Below are 12,943 nucleotides of genomic sequence, written 5' to 3' on the forward strand. Positions count from 1 at the left end.
GGTTTATGTTGAGGGCTAGGGTTAGATATCCGTTTAGGGTTCCGATTGGACCTAGGGTTAGGGTTATATTGAGGGCTGGGTTAGAGATCCTGTTAGGGTTACGATTGGAACTAGGGTTAGGGTTATGTAGAGGGCTAGGGTTAGATATCCGGTTAGGGTTCCGATTGGACCTAGGGTTAGGGTTATGTTGAGGGCTAGGGTTAGATATCCGTTTAGGGTTCCGATTGTACCTAGGGTTAGGGTTATGTTGAGGGCTAGGGATAGAGATCCGGTTAGGGTTCCGATTGGACCTAGGGTTAGGGTTATGTTGAGGGCGAGGGGTAGAGATCCGGTTAGGGTTCCGATTGGACCTAGGGTTAGTGTTATGTTGAGGGCTAAGGACACAGATCCGGTTAGGGTTCCGATTCGACCTAGGGTTAGGGTTATGTTGAGGGCGATGGTTAGAGATCTGGTTAGGGTTCCGATTGGACCTAGGGTTAGGGTTATGTTGAGGGCGAGGGGTAGAGAACCGGCTAGGATTCCGATTGGTCTTAGGGTTAGGGTTATGTTGAGGGCGAGGTGTAGAGATCCGGTTAGGGTTCCGGTTGGACCTAGGATTAGGGTTCTGTTGAGGGCGAGGGTTAGAGATCTGGTTAGGTTTCCGATTGGACCAAGGGTTAGGGTTATGTTGAGGGTTAGGTATACAGATCCGGTTAGGGTTCCGATTGGACCTAGGGTTAGGGTTATGTTGTGGGCTAGCGTTAGAGATCCGGTTAGGGTTCCGATTGTACCTAGGGTTAGGGTTATGTTGAGGGCTAGGTTTAGAGATCCGGTTAGGGTTCCGATTGGACCTAGGGTTAGGGTTATGTTGAGGGCTAGGTTTAGAGATCCTGTTAGGGTTCCGATTGGACCTAGGGTTACGGTTATGTTGAGGGGTAGGTATACAGATCCGTTTAGGGTTCCGATTGGACCTAGGGTTAGGGTTATGTTGAGGGCTAGGGTTAGAGATCCGGTTAGGGTTACGATTAGACCTAGGGTTAGGGTTATGTTGAGGACTAGGGTTAGAGATCCGGTTATGCTTACGATTGGACTTAGGGTTAGGGTTATGTTGACGGCTAGGTTTAGAGATCCGGTTATGCTTATGATTGGACCTAGGGTTAGGGTTATGTTGAGGGCTAGGGTTAGAGATCCGGTTAGGGGTACGATTGGACCTAGGGTTCGGGTTATGTTGAGGGCTAGGGTTAGAGATCCGGTTATGCTTACGATTGGACCTCGGTTTAGGGTTATGTTGAGGGCTAAGGTTAGAGATCCGGTTAGGGTTACGATTGGACCTAGGGTTAGTGTTATGTTGAGGGCTAGGGTTAGTGATCCGGTTAGGGTTACGATTGGACCTAGGGTTAGGGTTATGTTGAGGGCTAGGGTTAGAGATCCGGTTAGGGGTACGATTGGACCTAGGGTTAGGGTTATGTTGAGGGCTAGGGTTAGAGATCCGGTTAGGGTTACGATTGGACTTAGGGTTAGGGTTATGTTCAGGGCTAGGGTTAGAGATCCGGTTAGGGGTACGATTGGACCTAGGGTTAGGGTTATGTTGAGGGCTAGGGTTAGAGTTCCGGTTAGGGTTACGATTGGACCTAGGGTTAGGGTGATGTTGAGGGCTAGGGTTAGAGATCCGGATAGGGTTACGATTGGACCTAGGGTTAGGGTTATGTTGAGGGCTAGGGTTAACGATCCGGTTAGGGTTACGATTGGACCTATGGTTAGGGTTATGGTGAGGGCTAGAGTTAGAGATCCGGTTATGCTTACGATTGGACCTAGTGTTAGGGTTATGTTGAGGGCTAGGGTTAGAGATCCGGTTAGGGTTACGATTGGACCTAGGGTTAGGGTTATGTTGAGGGCTAGGGTTAGAGATCCGGTTATGCTTACGATTGGACCTGGTTTAGGGTTATGTTGAGGGCTAGGTTTAGAGATCCGGTTAGGATTACGATTGGACCTCGGTTTAGGGTTATGTTGAGGGCTAGGGTTAGAGATCCGGTTAGGGTTACGATTGGACCTAGGGTTAGGGTTATGTTGAGGGCTAGGGTTGGTGATCCGGTTAGGGTTACGATTGGACCTAGGGTTAGGGTTATGTTGAGGGCTAGGGTTAGAGATCCGGTTAGGGTTACGATTGGACCTAGGGTTAGGGTTGTGTTGAGGGCTAGGGTTGGAGATCCGGTTATGCTTACGATTGGACCTAGGGTTAGGGTTATGTTGAGGGCTAGGGTTAGAGATCCGGTTAGGGTTACGATTGGACCTAGGGTTAGGGTTATGTTGAGGGCTAGGGTTAGAGATCCGGTTAGGGTTACGATTGGACCTAGGGTTAGGGTTATGTTGAGGGCTAGGGTTAGAGATCCGGTTATGCTTATGATTGGACCTAGGGTTAGGGTTATGTTGAGGGCTAGGGTTAGAGATCCGGTTAGGGTTACGATTGGACCTAGGGTTAGGGTTATGTTGAGGGCTAGGGTTAGAGATCCGGTTAGGGTTACGATTGGACCTAGGGTTAGGGTATTGTTGAGGGCTAGAGTTAGAGATCCGGTTACGGTTACGATTGGACCTAGGGTTAGGGTTATGTTGAGGGCTAGGGTTAGAGATCCGGTTAGGGATACGATTGGACCTAGGGTTAGGGTTATGTTGAGGGCTAGGGTTAGAGATCCGGTTAGGGTTACGATTGGACCTAGGGTTAGGGTTATGTTGAGGGCTAGGGTTAGAGTTCCGGTTATGCTTACGATTGGACCTAGGGTTAGGTTTATGTTGAGGGCTAGGATTAGAGATCCGGTTAGGAATACAATTGGACCTAGGGTTAGCGTTATGTTGAGGGCAGGGTTAGAGATCCGGTTAGGGTTACGATTGGACCTCGGTTTAGGGTTATGTTGAGGGCTAGGGTTAGCGATCCGGTTAGGGTTACGATTGGACCTAGGGTTAGGGTTATGTTGAGGGCTAGGGTTAGAGATCCGGTTAAGGGTACGATTGGACCTAGGGTTAGGGTTATGTTGACGGCTAGGTTTAGAGATCCGGTTATGCTTATTATTGGACCTAGGGTTAGGGTTATGTTGAGGGCTAGGGTTAGAGATCCGGTTATGCTTACGATTGGACCTAGGTTTAGGGTTATGTTGAGGGCTAGGGTTAGAGATCCGGTTAGGGTTACGATTGGACCTCGGTTTAGGGTTATGTTGAGGGCTAGGGTTAGAGATCCGGTTAGGGTTACAATTGGACCTAGGGTTAGGGTTATGTTGAGGGCTAGGGTTAGAGATCCGGTTCTGGTTATGATTGGACCTAGGGTTAGGGTTATGTTGAGGGCTAGGGTTAGAGATCCGGTTAGGGTTACGATTGGACCTAGGGTTAGGGTTATGTTGAGGGCTAGGGTTAGAGATCCGGTTAGGGTTACGATTGGACCTAGGGTTAGGGTTATGTTGAGGGCTAGGGTTAAAGATCCGGTTAGGGTTACGATTGGACCTAGGGTTAGGGTTATGTTGAGGGCTAGGGTTAGAGATCCGGTTATGCTTACGATTGGACCTAGGGTTAGGGTTATGTTGAGGGCTAGGGTTAACGATCCGGTTACGGTTACGATTGGACCTAGGGTTAGGGTTATGTTGAGGGCTAGGTTTAGAGATCCTGTTAGGGTTCCGATTGGACCTAGGGTTAGGGTTATGTTGAGGGCTAGGGTTAGAGATCCGGTTAGGGCTCCGATTGGACCAAGGGTTAGGGTTATGTTGAGGGTTAGGGTTAGATATCCGTTTACTGTTTCGATTGGACCTAGGGTTAGTGTTATGTTGAGGGCTAGGGTTAGGGATCCGGTTAGGGTTCCGATTGGACTTAGGGTTAGGGTTATGTTGAGGGCTAGGTTTAGAGATCCGGTTAGGGTTCCGATTGGACCTAGGGTTAGGGTTATGTTGAGGGCTAGGGTTAGAGATCCGGTTAAGGTTCCGATTGGTCCTAGTGTTAGGGTTATGTTGAAGGCGAGGGGTAGAGATCCTGTTAGGGTTCCGATTGGGCCTAGGGTTAGGGTTATGTTGAGGGCGAGGGGTAGAGAACCGGCTAGGGTTCCGATTGGACCTATGGTTAGGGTTATGTTGAGGGCGAGGTGTAGAGATCCGGTTACGGTTCCGATTGGACCTAGGATTAGGGTTATCTTGAGGTCGAGGGTTAGAGATCCGGTTAGGTTTCCAATTGGACCAAGGGTTAGGGTTATGTTGAGGGCTAGGGTTAGAGATCCGGTTAGGGTTCCGATTGGACCAAGGGTTAGGGTTATGTTGAGGGTTAGGGTTAGATATACGTTTACTGTTCCGATTGGACCTAGGGTTAGTGTTATGTTGAGGGCTAGGGTTAGGGATCCAGTTAGGGTTCCGATTGGACCTAGGGTTAGGGTTATGTGAGGGCTAGGGTTAGAGATCCGGTTAAGGTTCCGATTGGTCCTAGTGTTAGGGTTATGTTGACGGCGAGGGGTAGAGAACCTGTTAGGGTTCCGATTGGACCTAGGGTTACGGTTATGTTGAGGGGTAGGTATACAGATCCGTTTAGGGTTCCGATTGGACCTAGGGTTAGGGTTATGTTGAGGGCTAGGGTTAGAGATCCGGTTAGGGTTACGATTAGACCTAGGGTTAGGGTTATGTTGAGGACTAGGTTTAGAGATCCGGTTATGCTTACGATTGGACTTAGGGTTAGGGTTATGTTGACGGCTAGGGTTAGAGATCCGGTTATGCTTATGATTGGACCTAGGGTTAGGGTTATGTTGAGGGCTAGGGTTAGAGATCCGGTTAGGGGTACGATTGGACCTAGGGTTCGGGTTATGTTGAGGGCTAGGGTTAGAGATCCGGTTATGCTTACGATTGGACCTCGGTTTAGGGTTATGTTGAGGGCTAGGGTTAGAGATCCGGTTAGGGTTACGATTGGACCTAGGGTTAGGGTTATGTTGAGGGCTAGGGTTAGCGATCCCGTTAGGGTTACGATTGGACCTAGGTTTAGGGTTATGTTGAGGGCTAGGGTTAGTGATCCGGTTAGGGTTACGATTGGACCTAGGGTTAGGGTTATGTTGAGGGCTAGGGTTAGAGATCCGGTTAGGGTTACGATTGGACGTAGGGTTAGGGTTATGTTCAGGGCTAGGGTTAGAGATCCGGTTAGGGGTACGATTGGACCTAGGGTTAGGGTTATGTTGAGGGCTAGGGTTAGAGTTCCGGTTAGGTTTACGATTGGACCTAGGGTTAGGGTGATGTTGAGGGCTAGGGTTAGAGATCCGGTTAGGGTTACGATTGGACCTAGGGTTAGGGTTATGTTGAGGGCTAGGGTTAACGATCCGGTTAGGGTTACGATTGGACCTAGGGTTAGGGTTATGGTGAGGGCTAGAGTTAGAGATCCGGTTATGCTTACGATTGGACCTAGTGTTAGGGTTATGTTGAGGGCTAGGCTTAGAGATCCCGTTAGGGTTACGATTGGACCTAGGGTTAGGGTTATGTTGAGAGCTAGAGTTAGAGATGCGGTTAGGTTTCCGATATTACCTAGGGTTAGGGTTATGTTGAGGGCTAGTGTTAGATATCCGGTTAGGGTTTCGATTGGAGCAAGGGTTAGGGTTATGTTGAGGGCGAGGGGTAGAGATCCGGTTAGGGTTCCGATTGGACCTAGGGTTAGGGTTATGTAGAGGGCTAGGGTTAGATATCCGGTTAGGGTTCCGATTGGACCTAGGGTTAGGGTTATGTTGAGGGCTAGGGTTAGATATCCGTTTTGGGTTCCGATTGGACCTAGGGTTAGGGTTATAATGAGGGCTGGGTTAGAGATCCTGTTAGGGTTACGATTGGAACTAGGGTTAGGGTTATGTAGAGGGCTAGGGTTAGATATCCGGTTAGGGTTCCGATTGGACCTAGGGTTAGGGTTATGTTGAGGGCTAGGGTTAGATATCCGTTTAGGGTTCCGATTGTACCTAGGGTTAGGGTTATGTTGAGGGCTAGGGATAGAGATCCGGTTAGGGTTCCGATTGGACCTAGGGTTAGGGTTATGTTGAGGGCGAGGGGTAGAGATCCGGTTAGGGTTCCGATTGGACCTAGGGTTAGTGTTATGTTGAGGGCTAAGGACACAGATCCGGTTAGGGTTCCGATTCGACCTAGGGTTAGGGTTATGTTGAGGGCGATGGTTAGAGATCTGGATAGGGTTCCGATTGGACCTAGGGTTAGGGTTATGTTGAGGGCGAGGGGTAGAGAACCGGCTAGGATTCCGATTGGTCTTAGGGTTAGGGTTATGTTGAGGGCGAGGTGTAGAGATCCGGTTAGGGTTCCGGTTGGACCTAGGATTAGGGTTCTGTTGAGGGCGAGGGTTAGAGATCTGGTTAGGTTTCCGATTGGACCAAGGGTTAGGGTTATGTTGAGGGTTAGGTATACAGATCCGGTTAGGGTTCCGATTGGACCTAGGGTTAGGGTTATGTTGTGGGCTAGCGTTAGAGATCCGGTTAGGGTTCCGATTGTACCTAGGGTTAGGGTTATGTTGAGGGCTAGGTTTAGAGATCCGGTTAGTGTTCCGATTGGACCTAGGGTTACGGTTATGTTGAGGGGTAGGTATACAGATCCGTTTAGGGTTCCGATTGGACCTAGGGTTAGGGTTATGTTGAGGGCTAGGGTTAGAGATCCGGTTAGGGTTACGATTAGACCTAGGGTTAGGGTTATGTTGAGGACTAGGGTTAGAGATCCGGTTATGCTTACGATTGGACTTAGGGTTAGGGTTATGTTGACGGCTAGGGTTAGAGATCCGGTTATGCTTATGATTGGACCTAGGGTTAGGGTTATGTTGAGGGCTAGGGTTAGAGATCCGGTTAGGGGTACGATTGGACCTAGGGTTCGGGTTATGTTGAGGGCTAGGGTTAGAGATCCGGTTATGCTTACGATTGGACCTCGGTTTAGGGTTATGTTGAGGGCTAGGGTTAGAGATCCGGTTAGGGTTACGATTGGACCTAGGGTTAGGGTTATGTTGAGGGCTAGGGTTAGTGATCCGGTTAGGGTTACGATTGGACCTAGGGTTAGGGTTATGTTGAGGGCTAGGGTTAGAGATCCGGTTAGGGGTACGATTGGACCTAGGGTTAGGGTTATGTTGAGGGCTAGGGTTAGAGATCCGGTTAGGGTTACGATTGGACTTAGGGTTAGGGTTATGTTCAGGGCTAGGGTTAGAGATCCGGTTAGGGGTACGATTGGACCTAGGGTTAGGGTTATGTTGAGGGCTAGGGTTAGAGTTCCGGTTAGGGTTACGATTGGACCTAGGGTTAGGGTGATGTTGAGGGCTAGGGTTAGAGATCCGGTTAGGGTTACGATTGGACCTAGGGTTAGGGTTATGTTGAGGGCTAGGGTTAACGATCCGGTTAGGGTTACGATTGGACCTATGGTTAGGGTTATGGTGAGGGCTAGAGTTAGAGATCCGGTTATGCTTACGATTGGACCTAGTGTTAGGGTTATGTTGAGGGCTAGGGTTAGAGATCCGGTTAGGGTTACGATTGGACCTAGGGTTAGGGTTATGTTGAGGGCTAGGGTTAGAGATCCGGTTATGCTTACGATTGGACCTAGGTTTAGGGTTATGTTGAGGGCTAGGTTTAGAGATCCGGTTAGGATTACGATTGGACCTCGGTTTAGGGTTATGTTGAGGGCTAGGGTTAGAGATCCGGTTAGGGTTACGATTGGACCTAGGGTTAGGGTTATGTTGAGGGCTAGGGTTGGTGATCCGGTTAGGGTTACGATTGGACCTAGGGTTAGGGTTATGTTGAGGGCTAGGGTTAGAGATCCGGTTAGGGTTACGATTGGACCTAGGGTTAGGGTTGTGTTGAGGGCTAGGGTTGGAGATCCGGTTATGCTTACGATTGGACCTAGGGTTAGGGTTATGTTGAGGGCTAGGGTTAGAGATCCCGTTAGGGTTACGATTGGACCTAGGGTTAGGGTTATGTTGAGGGCTAGGGTTAGAGATCCGGTTAGGGTTACGATTGGACCTAGGGTTAGGGTTATGTTGAGGGCTAGGGTTAGAGATCCGGTTATGCTTATGATTGGACCTAGGGTTAGGGTTATGTTGAGGGCTAGGGTTAGAGATCCGGTTAGGGTTACGATTGGACCTAGGGTTAGGGTTATGTTGAGGGCTAGGGTTAGAGATCCGGTTAGGGTTACGATTGGACCTAGGGTTAGGGTATTGTTGAGGGCTAGAGTTAGAGATCCGGTTACGGTTACGATTGGACCTAGGGTTAGGGTTATGTTGAGGGCTAGGGTTAGAGATCCGGTTAGGGATACGATTGGACCTAGGGTTAGGGTTATGTTGAGGGCTAGGGTTAGAGATCCGGTTAGGGTTACGATTGGACCTAGGGTTAGGGTTATGTTGAGGGCTAGGGTTAGAGATCCGGTTATGCTTACGATTGGACCTAGGGTTAGGTTTATGTTGAGGGCTAGGATTAGAGATCCGGTTAGGAATACAATTGGACCTAGGGTTAGCGTTATGTTGAGGGCAGGGTTAGAGATCCGGTTAGGGTTACGATTGGACCGCGGTTTAGGGTTATGTTGAGGGCTAGGGTTAGCGATCCGGTTAGGGTTACGATTGGACCTAGGGTTAGGGTTATGTTGAGGGCTAGGGTTAGAGATCCGGTTAAGGGTACGATTGCACCTAGGGTTAGGGTTATGTTGACGGCTAGGTTTAGAGATCCGGTTATGCTTATTATTGGACCTAGGGTTAGGGTTATGTTGAGGGCTAGGGTTAGAGATCCGGTTATGCTTACGATTGGACCTAGGTTTAGGGTTATGTTGAGGGCTAGGGTTAGAGATCCGGTTAGGGTTACGATTGGACCTCGGTTTAGGGTTATGTTGAGGGCTAGGGTTAGAGATCCGGTTAGGGTTACAATTGGACCTAGGGTTAGGGTTATGTTGAGGGCTAGGGTTAGAGATCCGGTTCTGGTTATGATTGGACCTAGCGTTAGGGTTATGTTGAGGGCTAGGGTTAGAGATCCGGTTAGGGTTACGATTGGACCTAGGGTTAGGGTTATGTTGAGGGCTAGGGTTAGAGATCCGGTTAGGGTTACGATTGGACCTAGGGTTAGGGTTATGTTGAGGGCTAGGGTTAAAGATCCGGTTAGGGTTACGATTGGACCTAGGGTTAGGGTTATGTTGAGGGCTAGGGTTAGAGATCCGGTTATGCTTAAGATTGGACCTAGGGTTAGGGTTATGTTGAGGGCTAGGGTTAACGATCCGGTTACGGTTACGATTGGACCTAGGGTTAGGGGTATGTTGAGGGCTAGGTTTAGAGATCCTGTTAGGGTTCCGATTGGACCTAGGGTTAGGGTTATGTTGAGGGCTAGGGTTAGAGATCCGGTTAGGGCTCCGATTGGACCAAGGGTTAGGGTTATGTTGAGGGTTAGGGTTAGATATCCGTTTACTGTTCCGATTGGACCTAGGGTTAGTGTTATGTTGAGGGCTAGGGTTAGGGATCCGGTTAGGGTTCCGATTGGACTTAGGGTTAGGGTTATGTTGAGGGCTAGGTTTAGAGATCCGGTTAGGGTTCCGATTGGACCTAGGGTTAGGGTTATGTTGAGGGCTAGGGTTAGAGATCCGGTTAAGGTTCCGATTGGTCCTAGTGTTAGGGTTATGTTGAAGGCGAGGGGTAGAGATCCTGTTAGGGTTCCGATTGGGCCTAGGGTTAGGGTTATGTTGAGGGCGAGGGGTAGAGAACCGGCTAGGGTTCCGATTGGACCTATGGTTAGGGTTATGTTGAGGGCGAGGTGTAGAGATCCGGTTACGGTTCCGATTGGACCTAGGATTAGGGTTATCTTGAGGTCGAGGGTTAGAGATCCGGTTAGGTTTCCAATTGGACCAAGGGTTAGGGTTATGTTGAGGGCTAGGGTTAGAGATCCGGTTAGGGTTCCGATTAGACCAAGGGTTAGGGTTATGTTGAGGGTTAGGGTTAGATATCCGTTTACTGTTCCGATTGGACCTAGGGTTAGTGTTATGTTGAGGGCTACGGTTAGGGATCCAGTTAGGGTTCCGATTGGACCTAGGGTTAGGGTTATGTGAGGACTAGGGTTAGAGATCCGGTTAAGGTTCCGATTGGTCCTAGTGTTAGGGGTTATGTTGACGGCGAGGGGTAGAGAACCTGTTAGGGTTCCGATTGGACCTAGGGTTACGGTTATGTTGAGGGGTAGGGTATACAGATCCGTTTAGGGTTCCGATTGGACCTAGGGTTAGGGTTATGTTTAGGGCTAGGGTTAGAGATCCGGTTAGGGTTACGATTAGACCTAGGGTTAGGGTTATGTTGAGGACTAGGTTTAGAGATCCGGTTATGCTTACGATTGGACTTAGGGTTAGGGTTATGTTGACGGCTAGGGTTAGAGATCCGGTTATGCTTATGATTGGACCTAGGGTTAGGGTTATGTTGAGGGCTAGGGTTAGAGATCCGGTTAGGGGTACGATTGGACCCTAGGGTTCGGGTTATGTTGAGGGCTAGGGTTAGAGATCCGGTTATGCTTACGATTGGACCTCGGTTTAGGGTTATGTTGAGGGCTAGGGTTAGAGATCCGGTTAGGGTTACGATTGGACCTAGGGTTAGGGTTATGTTGAGGGCTAGGGTTAGCGATCCCGTTAGGGTTACGATTGGACCTAGGTTTAGGGTTATGTTGAGGGCTAGGGTTAGTGATCCGGTTAGGGTTACGATTGGACCTAGGGTTAGGGTTATGTTGAGGGCTAGGGTTAGAGATCCGGTTAGGGTTACGATTGGACTTAGGGTTAGGGTTATGTTCAGGGCTAGGGTTAGAGATCCGGTTAGGGGTACGATTGGACCTAGGGTTAGGGTTATGTTGAGGGCTAGGGTTAGAGTTCCGGTTAGGGTTACGATTGGACCTAGGGTTAGGGTGATGTTGAGGGCTAGGGTTAGAGATCCGGTTAGGGTTACGATTGGACCTAGGGTTAGGGTTATGTTGAGGGCTAGGGTTAACGATCCGGTTAGAGGGTTACGATTGGACCTAGGGTTAGGGTTATGGTGAGGGCTAGAGTTAGAGATCCGGTTATGCTTACGATTGGACCTAGTGTTAGGGTTATGTTGAGGGCTAGGCTTAGAGATCCCGTTAGGGTTACGATTGGACCTAGGGTTAGGGTTATGTTGAGAGCTAGAGTTAGAGATGCGGTTAGGTTTCCGATATTACCTAGGGTTAGGGTTATGTTGAGGGCTAGTGTTAGATATCCGGTTAGGGTTTCGATTGGAGCAAGGGTTAGGGTTATGTTGAGGGCGAGGGGTAGAGATCCGGTTAGGGTTCCGATTGGACCTAGGGTTAGGGTTATGTAGAGGGCTAGGGTTAGATATCCGGTTAGGGTTCCGATTGGACCTAGGGTTAGGGTTATGTTGAGGGCTAGGGTTAGATATCCGTTTTGGGGTTCCGATTGGACCTAGGGTTAGGGTTATAATGAGGGCTGGGTTAGAGATCCTGTTAGGGTTACGATTGGAACTAGGGTTAGGGTTATGTAGAGGGCTAGGGTTAGATATCCGGTTAGGGTTCCGATTGGACCTAGGGTTAGGGTTATGTTGAGGGCTAGGGTTAGATATCCGTTTAGGGTTCCGATTGTACCTAGGGTTAGGGTTATGTTGAGGGCTAGGGATAGAGATCCGGTTAGGGTTCCGATTGGACCTAGGGTTAGGGTTATGTTGAGGGCGAGGGGTAGAGATCCCGGTTAGGGTTCCGATTGGACCTAGGGTTAGTGTTATGTTGAGGGCTAAGGACACAGATCCGGTTAGGGTTCTGATTCGACCTAGGGTTAGGGTTATGTTGAGGGCGATGGTTAGAGATCTTGATAGGGTTCCGATTGGACCTAGGGTTAGGGTTATGTTGAGGGCGAGGGGTAGAGAACCGGCTAGGATTCCGATTGGTCTTAGGGTTAGGGTTATGTTGAGGGCGAGGTGTAGAGATCCGGTTAGGGTTCCGGTTGGACCTAGGATTAGGGTTCTGTTGAGGGCGAGGGTTAGAGATCTGGTTAGGTTTCCGATTGGACCAAGGGTTAGGGTTATGTTGAGGGTTAGGTATACAGATCCGGTTAGGGTTCCGATTGGACCTAGGGTTAGGGTTATGTTGTGGGCTAGCGTTAGAGATCCGGTTAGGGTTCCGATTGTACCTAGGGTTAGGGTTATGTTGAGGGCTAGGTTTAGAGATCCGGTTAGGGTTCCGATTGGACCTAGGGTTACGGTTATGTTGAGGGGTAGGTATACAGATCCGTTTAGGGTTCCGATTGGACCTAGGGTTAGGGTTATGTTGAGGGCTAGGGTTAGAGATCCGGTTAGGGTTACGATTAGACCTAGGGTTAGGGTTATGTTGAGGACTAGGGTTAGAGATCCGGTTATGCTTACGATTGGACTTAGGGTTAGGGTTATGTTGACGGCTAGGGTTAGAGATCCGGTTATGCTTATGATTGGACCTAGGGTTAGGGTTATGTTGAGGGCTAGGGTTAGAGATCCGGTTAGGGGGTACGATTGGACCTAGGGTTCGGGTTATGTTGAGGGCTAGGGTTAGAGATCCGGTTATGCTTACGATTGGACCTCGGTTTAGGGTTATGTTGAGGGCTAGGGTTAGAGATCCGGTTAGGGTTACGATTGGACCTAGGGTTAGGGTTATGTTGAGGGCTAGGGTTAGTGATCCGGTTAGGGTTACGATTGGACCTAGGGTTAGGGTTATGTTGAGGGCTAGGGTTAGAGATCCGGTTAGGGGTACGATTGGACCTAGGGTTAGGGTTATGTTGAGGGCTAGGGTTAGAGATCCGGTTAGGGTTACGATTGGACTTAGGGTTAGGGTTATGTTCAGGGCTAGGGTTAGAGATCCGGTTAGGGGTACGATTGGACCTAGGGTTAGGGTTATGTTGAGGGCTAGGGTTAGAGTTCCGGTTAGGGTTACGATTGGACCTAGGGTTAGGGTGATGTTGAGGGCTAGGGTTAGAGATCCGGTTAGGGTTAC

The sequence above is a fragment of the Miniopterus natalensis genome, chromosome 6, assembly GCF_054644295.1.
Source record: "Miniopterus natalensis isolate mMinNat1 chromosome 6, mMinNat1.hap1, whole genome shotgun sequence".
Classification (NCBI taxonomy): domain Eukaryota; kingdom Metazoa; phylum Chordata; class Mammalia; order Chiroptera; family Miniopteridae; genus Miniopterus; species Miniopterus natalensis.